The sequence below is a fragment of the Chenopodium quinoa genome, unplaced genomic scaffold (genome assembly GCF_001683475.1).
Source record: "Chenopodium quinoa cultivar QQ74 unplaced genomic scaffold, ASM168347v1, whole genome shotgun sequence".
NCBI classification, from domain to species: Eukaryota; Viridiplantae; Streptophyta; class Magnoliopsida; order Caryophyllales; family Amaranthaceae; genus Chenopodium; species Chenopodium quinoa.
In genome coordinates this window covers 9,209,685-9,225,943 of record NW_018742738.1, presented here as the reverse complement: position 1 = coordinate 9,225,943, position 16,259 = coordinate 9,209,685, and the positions used below count along the sequence as shown (strand labels likewise).

General features: G+C 38.7%; 1 long non-coding RNA gene across 1 annotated transcript; it reads right to left on the bottom strand.

Annotated features, from left to right (window-relative positions):
* Positions 1-10,395: 10,395 nt before the first annotated feature.
* Positions 10,396-12,600, bottom strand: LOC110724022. Its single transcript, XR_002511814.1, has 6 exons — positions 12,491-12,600; positions 12,209-12,389; positions 12,032-12,124; positions 11,773-11,887; positions 11,245-11,662; positions 10,396-10,666 (listed from the first exon to the last, which is right to left on the bottom strand). It is a non-coding gene; the product is annotated as an uncharacterized LOC110724022 (long non-coding RNA).
* Between the last annotated feature and the right edge of the window lie 3,659 nt (positions 12,601-16,259).

Here is a 16,259-nt window from a genome sequence, read left to right as displayed (position 1 = left end):
AACATTCCCGTGACACGGTGCATTTTTAGTGTGACGCAGGGAAGAAAACGCGTTAAGGGTTTACGCGGAAAAGACACAGAATTTCCCGTGTCACGGGAAATCCCACCGTCAGACGGGAATGATTCCCGTGACACGGTGGGTACCTGCCGTGGCGCGGGAATTCCTAGCCTGCTTTTCCGTCTAAATACATTTTTAACCCTAATTTCGTTCAGCATTTTAAGTGCTGATTGATAATTTCGGGCCATTTTCTGATTTACTATTATTTGGGCTAAAAAAAGAAAATAATTTAATAAAATAAATAAAAGGTTTGGGCCAAAAATAAATAATAAAACAATAAATAAAAAAAAGGTTTGGGCTGAAATTAAAACTATGTTTTTACCAAACATCAAGACTAATCCATGGACTGTTCAAAAATATGAATTTAATCAAATACGATTTTTTAAGCACTCTCGGGATTAAATACTGAACCCGACCAATAGTGGCGGTGAAAGGTTTTTCTTCATCGGGTTTGGTTTTGGGGAGACATTTTTAGGTGTCTAAAGAAGCCCCCACTTTGACTGAGTTTGTAGAAACATCAGTTTCAAAAACGATAGTCAAAGTGTCGATGGGGACGGAGAATGATTTAAGACGTTCTGCGATCCTAAATCACTCTGTATACGCCGATACCTGCAGAAAAATGTTAGTTCCACAGATAAAAAAGTAAAAGGATAGAATACGTATCTGACACCAGTGTATCGGTGACAAATGAGTTTGGCAGCTTCCTATGCTTGAAGGAATCCACCGGATAACGTTCGTTGAAACGCTTTCCATGCCTGAGGAAAGCCGACTGAGGAGTTTGGTAGTTTTCTAAACCTGAAGAAAGCTACCGGATGATACTTTCCATGCCTGAGGAAAGTCAACATATGAATTTGGTGTCATTCTATGCTTGAAGAAATCCACCGACGATGCTTTCCATGCTTGAGGAAAGCCGACAAAAGAATTTGGCGGTTTTCTATACTTGAAGAAAAATCCACCGATAACGCTTCCCATGCTTGAGGAAAGCCGACTTGGTGGTTTTCTACACTTGAAGAAAAATCCACCGATAACGCTTTCCATGCTTGAGGAAAGCCAACTTGGCGGTTTTCTATACTTAAAGAAAAATCCACCGATAACGCTTTCCAAGCTTGAGGAAAACCGACGACTACTATAATCGCTGAAATTTGTATGATGGTTCGATTATCCCCGAACGTGGGCCGCAGATGATTCACACCTTCAAGTCAATTATCCGACCATATTAGGTGCTTAAAATATCGACAAAATGACTTTAATGCTTCTAGGGGCAAAATAGTAATTTTGGTACCCTCCAACCGTCAGTTAGAATTTTCTGCGTAATTTTACCGAAAAATTAACTGTCCAATTTGCGCGGAAAATCGTGCAACTTTGGTCAAAATGCCAGGAATATTCGCAAATAGCTATGTAGGGCAGGCACAAAGCCACCCTGTCACGAAATGAATTCCCGTGACACGGCACGGGTCCCGGTCACGCGGAGCAGATTCCCATAACGCGGGAAATTAGTTGGCTGAAAATCAGTCAACTGGCATCTTTGACCAGTCAGACCACGTGCACCACGCAATATATTACCGTTACATGGTAACGGAAACCGTTGCACAGGAAACGGGATGTAACGGGATGCTTTTTCTGGCTTTAAATTCAAGCTGCTTCTGCCATTTTTGCCATTTCCGCACTTCCCCCTCCTCTATTTTCTTTTTTTCTTATGCTCAAACTACCGAGCCACGGCAGAGTTCCAACGGTGCTCGGAGCTGTTCCTTGTTAGACGGAGACTTCCCCCGTGTCGCGGCGGTTCTGCACTTTCTTCTTCCTTTTTTTTTGTTATTTTTTTCTTTCCTGAAACTTGCTGCTGCTTGCTGCTATTACTGTCGTGCCACTGTTGCTGCACATCAGAGCTCCGGCGATCCTTGTAATTACCGTGACATGGGACTTAATCCCCGTGACACGTAATCCTTCCACCGAGTCGCGGCGTAGCTTGACTGTGTCGCAGCGGTCTTCACGGTTTTTTGAGCTTTTGGAGCTCAAACCTTCATCAATCCTGCTCTAATTTTTTGCTACTTTCCTCATTTTTTATTCTCTACAAGGATCTATGTAAGTTTCCCTTGATTTTGCCTCGAATTTGCTTCAAATGAGTAATTTCATGAAAAACCTTTAAAATCAATTTGGGGATTTTTTTTTTATTTGTGGTTTATGTTGAAATTCTTGCTATGAATTTACTTTAATATGTATATATGCGTGTTTGTGAGCGATTTGAGACAAAAGTTGCATGATTTGGTGAAGAATTTATCAAAATCACCATTTTTGGTACTATTTGTAGTAAATGGTGTTCCTTGTTGTTCATGTTGTTCTTTTGCACTTGGATTGATGACATGTTGGTTATAGATCTTGTAAAATATGCTATAATGCGTTGATCTATTGTTTTTGTGCAACTTTGAGACATGTTTTATATTGCGTATGTACTACATTGTCATGGAGAACATAGTATCATGCAATTAGGAGAACATAGTATTACTTCGTAATGGAGAAACTAAATACTATAAATAATTCCATTATTTTGCCAATTTTTAGCCTTGAGGTAAAAATTTAGCGTATAATGCGATAAGCAACAAAATAACTTAGGAAGCGATGCTAAGCATTTAGATTTTTTTATCAAAATGCAACTCGAATTAAATGTCTTAGGAAATGTTGCTAAGCATTTAGATTTCTATTTTTATAATAGCATGCCTAGGCGACATGATCGCGATCTTTCCACCCATGGCCGGCGTCAGGCTTTTCAGGAGGACACTCCCACGATTCCCGAGGGTATGGACGACGACGTCTTAGAGTCTGAGCCTCGGGCTTCTACGAGTAGAGGTAGGTGGGTTCCACCTCTGTGGACTCCAGACTAGTTGGTTTTCTGTCGTGAGAACCACATTTCTCATCGCCCATTCTCCGACATATTTGACGGCACGCTTTGCCACCACGGTTCTGGGGCCGGAGATTTGATTCCTCCACTTCACTAGATTATTACAAGGGATCCTGCCACGAACGCCTTATGGGAATCGGCTGGTTTAGTGGATTTTTATTCGGCGGTCGTAGGGTTTCGCAGCCCCCGGGGTTGCGGTGCGACAGTCGTTCGCGCATTGTTGGATTATTCTTGGGATACTACCAACACCTTTCATTTTTCTTGGGGGGAGATGACAATGACCCCATTGGACTTTAGCATGATTAGCGGGCTGCGCTTCACTGACCGAGTCGTAGCTCAGATGTCTGATCTTTCTTGGGGAGCGGTTGAGGCAGCCGATTTGTTAGGTCTGATCGTTCAGCATATCAGGACCCGGCCAGTGTCTCGAGGTGGTCCTAGGAGCGGGCGATCGGAGCTGGCTTCAGTTGTAGCTCGTGGCTTTGACATGGAGGAGACATCGGCTGAGCAGCAAGTGCGGATCTTCATTCTGATTCTGATCTCCATGACTCTTTCTCCTTGTAGGGGTTCACGTGCACTCCTTTGCTACCTCCCTTCTTTAGTCAGGATCAGTGAGATAGGATCCTTTAGCTGGGCCAGCCTCGGATACGCCGACCTTCTCTTGTCGTTATGTCATGGTTGTAGGCAGCTGAACGACGAGTCTCCGGCCACTGTCTACGGTCTATGGAGAGTCGTAAAGGTGATGATTCTTTCCTCTTCTTGTTTTATTTTAATTTGTTCGACTCATGTACTCAAAGATTACTTTTCATTACAGCTATGGTTCTACGAGTACTTCCCAGGATTGGCTCCTCGACGGCGTCGTGGAGAGGTTCATGACTTCCCTGTCGGGGCCAGCTGGCGTGACCGAGGAGAGTCGCGGGTGGAGTCTGTCTTTGCGCTGCACGGGATGCTACGCCGAGGCACCTCTTCTGTTGGCGTAAGAATTAGTTTTGTTGCCTGTTATTTTCTCTCTGACGTTATTTCCAGTGTTTCATGCCAACTTTTTGTGGTTTTCAGGTTGCCATTGATGAACAATATCGTCCTTGGGCCGGGATGACTAATCTTCCCGAGGCCTTGCATTTTCAGCGCACCGCACCATTTTGGTTGGTACCGGACGCTTTGTATGGTATTTGGGGGAGTGTGTCGTTCGTCAGCATAGTGGTGATCGCTTTGTGGTGCCCTCATCTCCACCGGAGTCGATGCTGGACTCGCGCTTGCTTAGGGAGTTGATAAACAGGGGAGAGCGCTACACTTTTCCTTGGCAGGAGCTTATGCACATGGAGGGTGATTACGCGCAGGACTTGCTTCCCTCTCTGGCTCCTCCACCCCGCCTTCCTGAGGTATGATTTCTTTTGAGGATTTTTGTCACTAGTCTTTTTTTAAATAGTTGAATAACTTGATTATTCGATCGTATTTTCAGACTATTGTTCGCCCTGTGGGGAGGATCGAGATTCCGCCTCAGTCTGTCCGCTACCCAGGGCCGATTGGTATTACTGATGACCATATTGCTGACGCGCCAGAGGGTTACAGATAGGCGCAGGTGTCTCTGCCCGAGGTTTTTGAGCCGCTAAGCTTTTAATGCATTATTCATCCTTTTAACACAGCTTGTTACAGATTTTTCTTTGTTTTATCCTCAGCCTAACCGCTCGAAGATGATGGGATTCATGAAGCTGGTTGACGCTCTGAAGTACTGCATCATTAAGCTTCGACGTGGTGCGAGTTGTCGGAGCAGTTCTAGCGATGTTCTTGAGGTATGCTCATTTTTTCCACTTCTACAATTTGTTTTATTTTTCATTGTTGACGCCTTTTGATTTTGAATCTTTCAGGAGCAACGGAGGTCCCGCTCGCGCTCAAGGCATAGAGGCTCGGACGAGGAGGAACTTGGTCGTGGTAGACGATCTCCTGCGGTTCATCAGCATTCTCAGCGAGAGCCTCAGATTACTCAGCCGTTTCAGGAGGCTCAATGGCAGCAGCCTCAGTCTTCCCAGCGCTTTCAGGGTCAGATTCAGGGGCAGCGGCAATCGTTTTCACAGCCTTCACAGCCAGAGTTTAGGCCTGTTTTGACTCCCGTGGATCCTGGTTTATTTTCAGCTCCATCGTCTGGGATTCCTCCACCGGTGTCGGGCTTGTTCTCAGTTCCGATGCATGGGACGATGCCTCCACCGACGATTCCCGTGTCTTTGAGTCAGTCTACACCGTTTGCCAGTTGGACGGGTCCTGCTTTGAGTTTGACTGCAGCTGGAGTCATAAGGACTAGTAGGGACACTAATCCCCGTACTCGGATGATGGAAAGACTCTTTGGCTCACCGTTCCCATATTCACAGGCTGGAGATGATACTGATTCTGGTTCTGCGGACTTTTGAACGAGGGTCTTTATTTGTACATACTGTGATGACACTTGATGTTGTTTATTTATTATGACTCATTTTGTACATTATTCACAGTTTATGTATTTATTAGTGTGTGTTAGTGTGTGCTTGAGACTCATTGTGTGTGATCTTGTATTTATTAATGACGTGACAAAAAACGTAAGTGGAGTAAATGGAGGGTACCGATCGACCTTCCCCAAAAGAAAAAGAAATAAAAAGACAAGAAAAAATAAATAGAATAAATAAGTAAATATATAAATGATAAAGAGAAAATAGAAATAAAAAGAATGAAATACTAAAGTAATGAATAAATAAATAAATAAAAATAAATAATAAAAATGAAATGATAAAAATAAATAAATAAATAAAAATAGAAATAGAAATAATAAAATAAAAGTTGAATATTTTATTAGGAATGAAACTCTCAGAAAACTGAAAAATAAACGGTGAAGATAAAATACAAAAAAAAAATCCGGATAGATAAGGGAAAAGATAAAAAAAGAACATGCGTGGGGTGCCGCGACACGACACTGTACACCATGTCACGGCAAGAACTTTCGTGTCGCGGAAAAAATTCCCGTGACACGGTGGGATTTCCCGTGTCACGGTACGCGTATTCTACAACGGTGTGGTTTACGCGTATGGAAAGATAATTTCTGAGTAGTTCCAAGCGCTTTTGCTATAAAATAGGACCAGTATATTCATGATATGCATAATTACGAAACACAATATAATTAGAATTTCATATTTCAATAATAATGTCTCAGAACTTTGATAATACATTGCGCGACTGGTCATATTCTTTGACCAATGCTGACAAAAGAGAGTTAGAATTGTTTCGTGTCAGGGGTTTACTAGCCTTGCGGCATGTAGCGATTGAACATGATTTTCTTAGGGCAGCATTACATTATTGGAGTCCAGAAACACATTGTTTTAAATTTGATTACGATAAAATATGTCCCTTGCCGGAGGAATTTGGTGCAATCTTTGGATTTCCTGCTAGAAATCTTATTGCCATGCCTACCCTGCGTGAATATAATTACCAAGATTTTGAACGCCATCTGAATCTAACAGATCCAGATTTAAATAGAATTGTGTGTGGTAATGAGGTAGACTTAGAAAGACTTGAAAATTTATATTTTAATCGCCCTATCTCTGAGTCTTATCATGTATATCATAGAAGGGCATATATTTTTTGCATGTTTAGCAAGCTTTTATTTGCAAACGGTAGGGTAGGACATGCTTGTCTAGCGTCTGTGCTTGAACATGTTGAACTGGGAGATCTCCTATGCCTACGTGCCTTGGAGAAACATTTCGTGGCCTTGACAAAGCAAAAGCTGACCGGAAAGCCATCAGGAAGGGCTCTCTGGTATTACTGCAGGTAAAAATACGCTCCGAGTAGCCCCCGTGACACAAAACAGGCACCGTGTCACGGTGGGTGTCTGCCGTGACACGGTGAAGTCTGCCGTGTCACGGGAATCTGCAAATTTTTTTAATTTTTATTTTTTTTTTATCAACGACTGATTTTTTTTTTTTTTTTTTGCAGATTTGGTTGATGGAACGTTTAGAACTATTCGAAGCCCCCGACGATATTGAAAACGAAAATTTCACCAAATGCCACTGAGCAATTTAAAAATTCACCAAATGCCATCGGACTTTTTAGAATTCACCAAATGCCACCCAGTTTTTAAAAAATTCACTCAGTGCCATTAATGACCAACGACCGTTAACTCCGTTAGTAATTAGGGGTTAATCATGACACGTGTCATGAAATAATTGGACCATTTATCTTAATTCATAAAAATTAAAAAAAAAACAAAAAAAGTTAAAAAAAAATACAAAAAATTAAAAAAAAAAACAAAAAAATTAAAAAAAAAAAAACCCAAAATTTTCCCAGCCACCCCGACCACCGCCAAACCCTAACCCCTCCCCTCATCTCGCCGGAAAACGGCCAGTCACCACCGGATGCACCAGCAATCGGCCGGCCGACCATGTAGCTCCCCACCTTACCCACCGCCGACCCCCAAAACCACCCACGCTACTCGTCCCTTTGCTACACCCACACGCACCACCACATCAGCCACGATTAGCACCACCCAGCTCCCTTCGCTGCTCCCACGCGCACCAATTGGTCTAAATCCTCAACCCCGATGCACCTCCACTTCACCGCCACCACTACAGAACCCATTTGGGTTTCGGTTCAACCTAGAAATCCCATTTTCTAGGGTTTCGGGTTTTCTGGGTTAAATCGATTTTTGGTGGTTTAAGGTGAGGGAATGGGGTTTATAGGAGCCGGAAAACAGGGGAGGGGGTGGTTTCGAGGCTGCGGTGGTCGGGAAGGGGTTGAATCAGAACCGTTGCTCGTGAAGGTGGAGGTTGGTTGTGGTTTTCGCGGGTTAAGGTTAGATTGGATGGGTGGCGAGTCAGGTAGGGGAGGTCAGAGTAACAATGGGTGGGGGTCGGCGACAGCGGGTGATCCCGACTCCGACAAGTCGGTTTCTGGGCTGGGGAGAGGTGAGTTGCGTGAAGGGAGGGGGAGAGGGAAAGGGAATGGTGGTGAAGGTGGTTCCGGTGGTGACTGGTCGTTTTCCGGCGAGATGAGGGGAGGGGCTAGGGTTTGGCGGTGTTGGGGGTGGCTGAGAAAATTTTGGGGTTTTTTTTTTGTTTTTTTTGTTTTTTTTGTTTTTAATTTTTTGTATTTTTTTAACTTTTTTTGTTTTTTTTTTAATTTTTATGAATTAAGATAAATGGTCCAATTATATCATGTCACGTGTCATGATTAACCTCTAATTACTAACGGAGTTAACGACCGTTGGTCATTAATGGCACTGGGTGAATTTTTTAAAAACTGGGTGGAATTTGGTGAATTCAGAAAAGTCCAATGGCACTTGGTGAATTTTTAAATTGCTCAGTGGCATTTGGTGAAATAGCCGTATTGAAAAATATGGCCCTAACGATCTAGTCCGCAGGAAAAAGAATTACTCTGTGAACATGTCGTATGAAGACTGGAAAAATTTCTTTGCAAAGAGGGAGTTTTCCATTCGTTGGGTGGTGCCTTGGTAGAGGCTTACTAGGATGGTTGGTACGAATGATACTCCATACTGTCGTGTTCCTAGTATCTCAAAACTGACTTTTTATTGCCCTTCTCGACTGATGCGGCAGTATGGACTTGAACAAGTAGTTCCACGCTATAACGATAGTCCTCGTGAAGTATCGGTGCATGAAAGTAACATTCACAAGTACGAGACTTATTGGATTGGAAGACCTTTGCGGACTGTTTCTGCAAGTGACCAAGCTCCTCCTCCTTTATCTAGTGCATACAAGGCATGGTTGAACCCTAGAAGTAGGAGGGAACGATTCGGATCACGCAAATCTGATGTGAAGAGTCGTCTTGGAAATAAGAAAGCACCTCCTAAAGATCGTCTAGGTCCAAGAACACAAGGGATTGAGTTTAAGACTCCTATAATGCCGAAAAGGAAGAATTATGTGAAAGGGAAGGGTAAAGAGAAGATGGTCTATAGAGAGAAGCAACCAAAGAATTTTAAGAAAGGTGAAAGTTTGACTAGGGGTGTGACGGTTCGGGCTACAAAAGACACATTAATGGTGAAGGCCGACCTAATTGAAAAAGAGAATGAGGTTCCTAAAGTGAAGAGGGATTAGATCAGTATTGCTTTGCTTTTATGATTTATTATTTTTATTTAAAATAAGGCGCATGATGCCAATAATTGTAGTCACATTTATTTCAATAATAATAGCATATTTATTTTAGCCTTAAATAAAAAATTACAATGACTTTTTTTACTTATTTATCCGAGTCAAGGAGTCGGACGCAATGGAAGAATGAAAATGAGTTCGCAAAGAATACGTCACTAAATAAAAAAAAAAAAAAAAAAATTGGAAAACTGAAATTCCACCATGCCACAGTGAAAAATCCCGTGACACGTTGGAAATTCCCGTGTCACGGCTTTTTTTTTTATTATTATTATTTTTTTTTTTTTTTTGCCAGGTCCACCGTGCCACAATGGAATTTCCCGTGTCGCGGCAAACCCCCCCCCCTTTTTTTTGTCGTGACGCAATGCTGAACTCATGCGTATACTTGATCGACAGAGGGAGGATTTTATTTTTTAAAGTGGTCGGGCCCCCTTGAGGGGTTGCCTACGTATCATTAAAAAGGAATCAAGCCAAACGTAGCTCTATTGGGTCATGAACCCATGCGACTAGACATAGAATTTCTTGAGTTGATCCAAATTGGTTAAATTGTGGAAACCGTTACCATCCATATCTACCAATTGTGCCGCTCCGCCAGACAAGATGGCTTTAACAATGTACGGGCTTGACCAATTCGATCTGAATTTTCCTCTTGGATCTAACACATTTTTACGAAGTACCTTAAGCACCAGGTCACCCTCTTTGATGTTCCTAGTCTTGACTTTTTTATTAAAATGTCGCGCCATACGCTGTTGGTAGGTTTGGACATGATGCAAAGCTGCCAAGCGTTTTTCATCAAGTAAGACTAGTTCATCATATCTTGCTCTAATCCAGTCGACTTCATCTAGTTGGCTTTCCAATGCGATTCGAAGAGAAGGGATTTCGAGTTCTATTGGTTGTACAGCTTCAACTCCATAGACCAAAGAGTACTACAAAATAAAACTAATGCAACGCTGAATAATTGTTGCACTAGCCTATAATAATGTTGCACAAAGAAAAATGCAACGTTTTATTTAGTGCTGCCTTAGGTCCCATTGCATTAGCCTATTGCAACATTTTATTGCACCAAATGTAAGCAAAATTTCTCAAGTGCAACGTTTTATTAATGCAACATTTTTATTAATCTGATGGAACACTTTTTATATTTGTGAATAACTGCAATGGCAACACTTTCTTTAGCAAATGCAATGTTTTGATAAATTTTGATGCCATAAATATGCAACGTTTTTCTGACGTATTGCATCACTTAGTTTTCAAATTTCCCTCCATATATTTGCAACACTTTGTGTATTCAAGGGCAACACTTTAGATAATTTAGTAATAAGAACAATAATTCTAATACTATAATTAAAGTTTAATTTTCTTTGTTTACACATTCATACAAATATTGTATTTAGCCCAAATTGTCAAATATTGTACATGGCAATTTACAGTACTTTGCATTAACATAAATAGTGTAATAATTTTTTTCATTACATCATCATTCAAAATGGTACTTTGTAATTTTTAGCAAAAGTAGTGCCAACAAGATATCTAATAATCATGTGATTTCCATCAACTCCATTTTATCCAATAGCGACACCATAATAATATAGGGCACCTGTGACAAACAATTCAGAATATAATCAATAATTTGATATAAATATAATATACCTAGCTATATTATTACATCATCACTTAAAATGTAATGACTTTTTTTGAAAATTTTCAATAGCAATAATTACAAAAAAAAATTATTTCAAATAAAGCATTTGATGTGGGCACTAAAATATATTCTTGAAAAATTAATTTGTTTTTTTTTTCAAAAAAAAAATAAAATAAAATAAAGGGTAAAAATTATAATACATGAATGGAAAATATTACATTTAAGATCTCCACATATCTCCACATATAATAAAAAATAAGTTCATTAAAAACATAAGTGACATTCAATAGTATAAAACTTGACTATGTAACATTCAATGACATTCAGCTTATTTATTCTTCTAGATTAGTATGTGTTTAGAGTATAAAACTTAAAATTAATAGTCAGTTTGATGTAGAGTTAGTTACTTTATACAAGGGATTTTTTTTTTAATGATTGATTTATACAAGGTTGTTATTAATCTAAGGGTTGACATGTTTACTTTATATGACAAAAGCAATACATTTATATAAAAAATGCTTACGTACACGTACCTTTTGTACAAAACCATTATGTTAGAAAATCTTTAACAACACTTGGTGGCAATTTGGAAATAAGCTTCTCTAGAACTTCTTGAACCATTGTCTCCTTTTGTTTTCCAAATTCTTCCATTTTCCTCACATGCTCTGCTTCAAGCTCTGTCTTTCGTTTCTCATACTCTTCTTCAAGCTCCTTTCTCATATCATTTAATTGTGATTTTTCAATTTCAGTAACTTCAGCTCTCAATGAATCTATAACCTCTCCTGGCACTACATAGGATACCCCAGAAGTTGAAGTCCTCTTTAAAATCTTATTAGTAACACCTTTACCATAAAGTCGTCGACGCCCAGCATACTCGTTACCCATAACAGCTAAATAAGCATCCTTAATGCCACTTCCATCTTCAGGGGGACGATAATTCTTCATTGCATCCTATAAAGTTTTATAATAATTGCACAAACATTACATACAATAAGGTATACATCAGCTCCAAATAAATGCATAAATACATAAGTAAAGGATGATGATTTAAATTAACTTACAATTTTTTTTTGTATCTTCATATGTGTCCGCACATGTTTTGTTTTCATCTCTCTTACGAGTACGCTCAAATAGTTGAGCTAAGGAAGGATACTCCTTATTAGGATCTTCATTTTTCTATTGAATGACAAATAAAAATAAATTCAGAGGTTGGTGCACGATGAATGAGTTCACAATAACTTTAAATAAATAAGCCAATTTCAGTAGCTATAATGACATAACATAGCCTATAAAAAGATAAAAAGTTAAATGATATTCTACCATTTCTTCCCGTATCCTAGCAAAACTTTTTGGCCCTGCATTGTGCATATTCTTCTGAGACTTGCAACGCATTTGATTTGCTGAAGAGCGTTCCTATGTATAAATTGAAAGCAGAGCATTACTTGAAAAGATATGTTGTTGATAATGTTAACTACTTAGCAGTATAAAATTAGCTACCTGCTCTATTCTCTTGTTCCATAAAGCTAACAATAGTTTGAAATCATCATCAGGAATACGTTTAGGTCAATTCTTCCATCTGGTTTTATTGTCCTTGTACTTATAGAAATGTTCTTTTTTAATCGACATTTATGTATCCTCCATGCAGCACCAATGGTTTTTAACACCCACTCCTTTCCTTCTTCAGTAAAATATTGTAGATAAAAATTTCATAATTTAAATGTATATATGAATTTATAATTTAAAAAGTAAAGTATAATAAAAGAAGTGTTAATAACTTACCAAAACATACTCCCACATCTTTTCTTTGTTGGGTACTGTAGGCGTCGTTTGAAGTGCGCCTACGTTAAAAGCATGTTGTGAATATGCTTGGCACTCATAGGAAGTGGGAATTGACATTACGAATAGGGACAAATAAAGTAGGGAGCCGCCAACAAGTTTTTAAGGAACTTGTAAACCGTTCACGGATCATAAAAAGGCAACCACGATAAGGGACAACGATAGGCAACAACGATTGACCCGTGAAGGTTACACTCCATTCATAATCCATGAGATTATTAACTCCATATGGTTCGGAACCACGAAAGGAGGATCGGGGATGATGGTACGAAGTGAGTCATGGAGTCACATTCGCCCGTATTGGCCTCTACTCGATTTTTATATTGAAAGGCATTCCTGTGATCTCAAAGGCATACAAACAATAATTCAATTCGCTCCAAACTATTATATAACTAAATTGGTTCAAAATTAATGCACACATAATTCTAAAAATTGGTGACCACTTCAATTAATAATAAGATTAAAAGGATCCTAAACCGATTGTCCAAATTATCTTATTAATCGTGATTTTCAATTACATATTCCCTTTAAACATGCAATATGGTGATCAAAATAAATAATAGAATCAATATTAATATAAAAACCAATTTGATCATAATTCCAACAATATAAAAATCGTTAGAAAAATAATAATAAAAATAAAAAGAGCATGATCCTTACTTTGAATCTGTTTGTTTGCAACTACAAAATAATAAACGAGTTAGTAACTTCAAGGAAATAATAAAACAACAATTAAATTAAATTAAATTAAATAAGGTTGATTTTGGAGCCAAACCCTCAAACGATTCTACCTTTCACGCCTTGGTTTAAGGACAGAACCTCGAGTAAAATATGGACTCCTTTGAGTGCTTGAAGAAGGAATTTTGAAGTAAAAAGGGTAGGCTAGTGTTTAGGTTAATAGCATAGAAGAGAGAAAAATAAGAATAAAAGAATTCTGGTTGCCCTATATATCAGAAATGAGGGGGTATTTAAAGGGAAATGTGCCGAGGGAGCACACGGAACCCTAAAATGACAAAAACCCCTAAAAAAGTATCCCGTGACACGGTCAGACTGTACCGTGACACGGTTAGACTGTACCGTCAGACGGTACAAGTTCCCATGACACGGTCAGTTTTGGAGTGACGCGGGAAATTTTCAGAAAACGAAACGGAAAACGCGTTAAGGGTTTACTCGGAAAAGACACGGAACTTCCCGTGTCACAGCAGACCTCCCGTGTCACGGGAAGTCCCACCGTCAGACGGGAACAGTTCCCATGACACGGTCAAGCTGTACCGTGACAAGGTCAGTTCCAGTCCATTTTTCCCTTTTAAATTCATTTTGAACCCTAATTTCTTTCGGCTTTTTAAGTGTCGATTGATAATTTCGGGTTTTTTTCTGACTTTTATTATTCGGCCTAAAATAAGAAAATAATAAAATAAAAATAAATAAAATATTTGGGCCAAAAATAAATAATAAAATAAAAAGGTTTGGGCTTAAAATTAATTAACAAGTTAAAACTATGCTTTTACCAAACACCAAGACTGATCCATGGATCTTTCAAAAATATGGATTTAATAAAATACGACTTTTTAAGCACTCTCGGGATTAGATACTAAACCTGACCAATAGTGGCGGTGAAAGGTTATTTATCATCGGGTTTGATTTTGGGGAGACATTTTTAGGTGTCTACAGGTACATAACGCCAAGATTTATATATCAATGGTGCAGAACCATAATCACCAGCAATTTTACCCAAGAATCGTGAAAACTCGCCTGGTGTATCTTTTTCAAATGTAACAGGTCCAATAGGTTGTCCAAACTCATTCAAAATAACGGCTTCACGTTTTTTAAAAGATCGCATATGCACTTTATGCATCATAGTAGGTCCTCTTCTATTCGCATCTGCATTGTCCATACTCATAAATCATATAATGTTAACTGAATTTGCAATGAATTACATGTTAACTACTAAGCTAAATTAACCTTTTGATTCTGGCTCATTGTTTGGGACTTCATGAGAGTCAATTCTACTATTCTCAGATTCATTACTTCCAGATAAGATGTCATGGTCAGCACCATTGCTTTCTTCATGGTTGTCACTTCCTTCTGTTTCACATTCTCCTTCCATTTCTTGTTCTGTGTCAGTTTCAATTCCAAGTACAGGCCCTTCTTCATCACTCTCATTCGCACCAACTTTTCACTCACTTTAAGCCATAAAAAACATGAAAACCTATGAGTTAGGCTGAATTTCACTTAAGTTCATCTTAATTAAAAAATCAGAAAATTCAAACAACTTTTTTACCTGCTTGCATATTAACATGGGGTACTGAATTCTCTTGCGAAAGCTCTTCACGAAGTTGATTTTGTGAAGCTTTTTTCTTTAAAATCAAATCAGCTACGCTAGGTGCATTGTTCCTGCCACGATCACCTCGTCTTTGTTGTCTAGTAATCGTCGCGTATTTCTTCATCATCATAGGTGGCAGATACTTGTGGGATCGAAATTTTCCTTGAGTGACCTGATAAGAGGTTAATAAAGTAAACTGATCATTTCCTAATTAAGAATAGGACATATAATATAAAGAAAAAACTAAGTAACTTTTATGGAAGCTTACCACCTTTTTGGAGTCATGACACTTTCTTCTTCTTGATTTTCTTCATTAATCAAATCCAACTCAGGCATATAATCTCCATCTTCCTCATTATTATGAATAGGCTTGAGTCTTTTTTTTTCTCTTTTTTTGTTATTTCCATTATCCACTAAACTTGTCAATGACTTGACAATATCTTTTATTCCTGATTGCATCAACCTTGCTTTATTTTCTTGAACTCTTAACATTCTACTCCTTTCGTACGGGTTCATATTTTTCTCCATGGATCGCTCCTTGCTTCTTTTACCTATTCAAAATCTATACAAGATACTAGATTCAGTCATTCAGGTCAAATGATATCATTAGAGTATTCTAACAAACTTAAATTTAGGAAATAACATAGGCATTTTAAAAAGCTAGCATACCAAAAGCTTTCCTACCTTTAAGTAAAACAATAAAATAAATATATATATATATATACATATATACATTCAGTTGATATCATATATTATTCAACAACATCCTCATCGTCATCTTCAGCTCGCATCCAATCCCACAATGTGTCATCATAATCTGAATCATCATGAATTTGCTCACCTATACCATCATCAAGATCATCTAAAGTTGCTTTAGCATTCATCATTGTGGGTGCTAAATCTTCCCTTGACAAATTATTAATTTCATCTCCACTTTTTCCCGAAGAATCCAATGAATCTAAACCACCATCACAAGGTTCACTCCAATAAAATTTTCAGCATCCACAATGTCTCCCTCGTTATCAAAAAAATCTCTCGGGACTACATTCATAACATAATTCAAGCAATGTTTAACAGGGTCTGGTTCATACCAAACTTGATGCACTTGAGAAGGCATAACAAAAGGATCATTAACAGAACAAAACTTGTTCATATTTACACAAGGAAGTCCATATTCATCCTTTTCCACCTGATACCACTCACATCGAAACAAAACAACATGAAACTTTGACCAATAATTCAACTCAATTATTTCTAATATGGAACCATAGTAACATTTCCCATGATGGGATTTTTATCCCTAGAACTTGCAAAGCTTGGAGTTAATGCTGTCAAGCAAACACCGCTATTCTGAGTTTTACATCTACCATCACGTGATTTGGTGTAAAA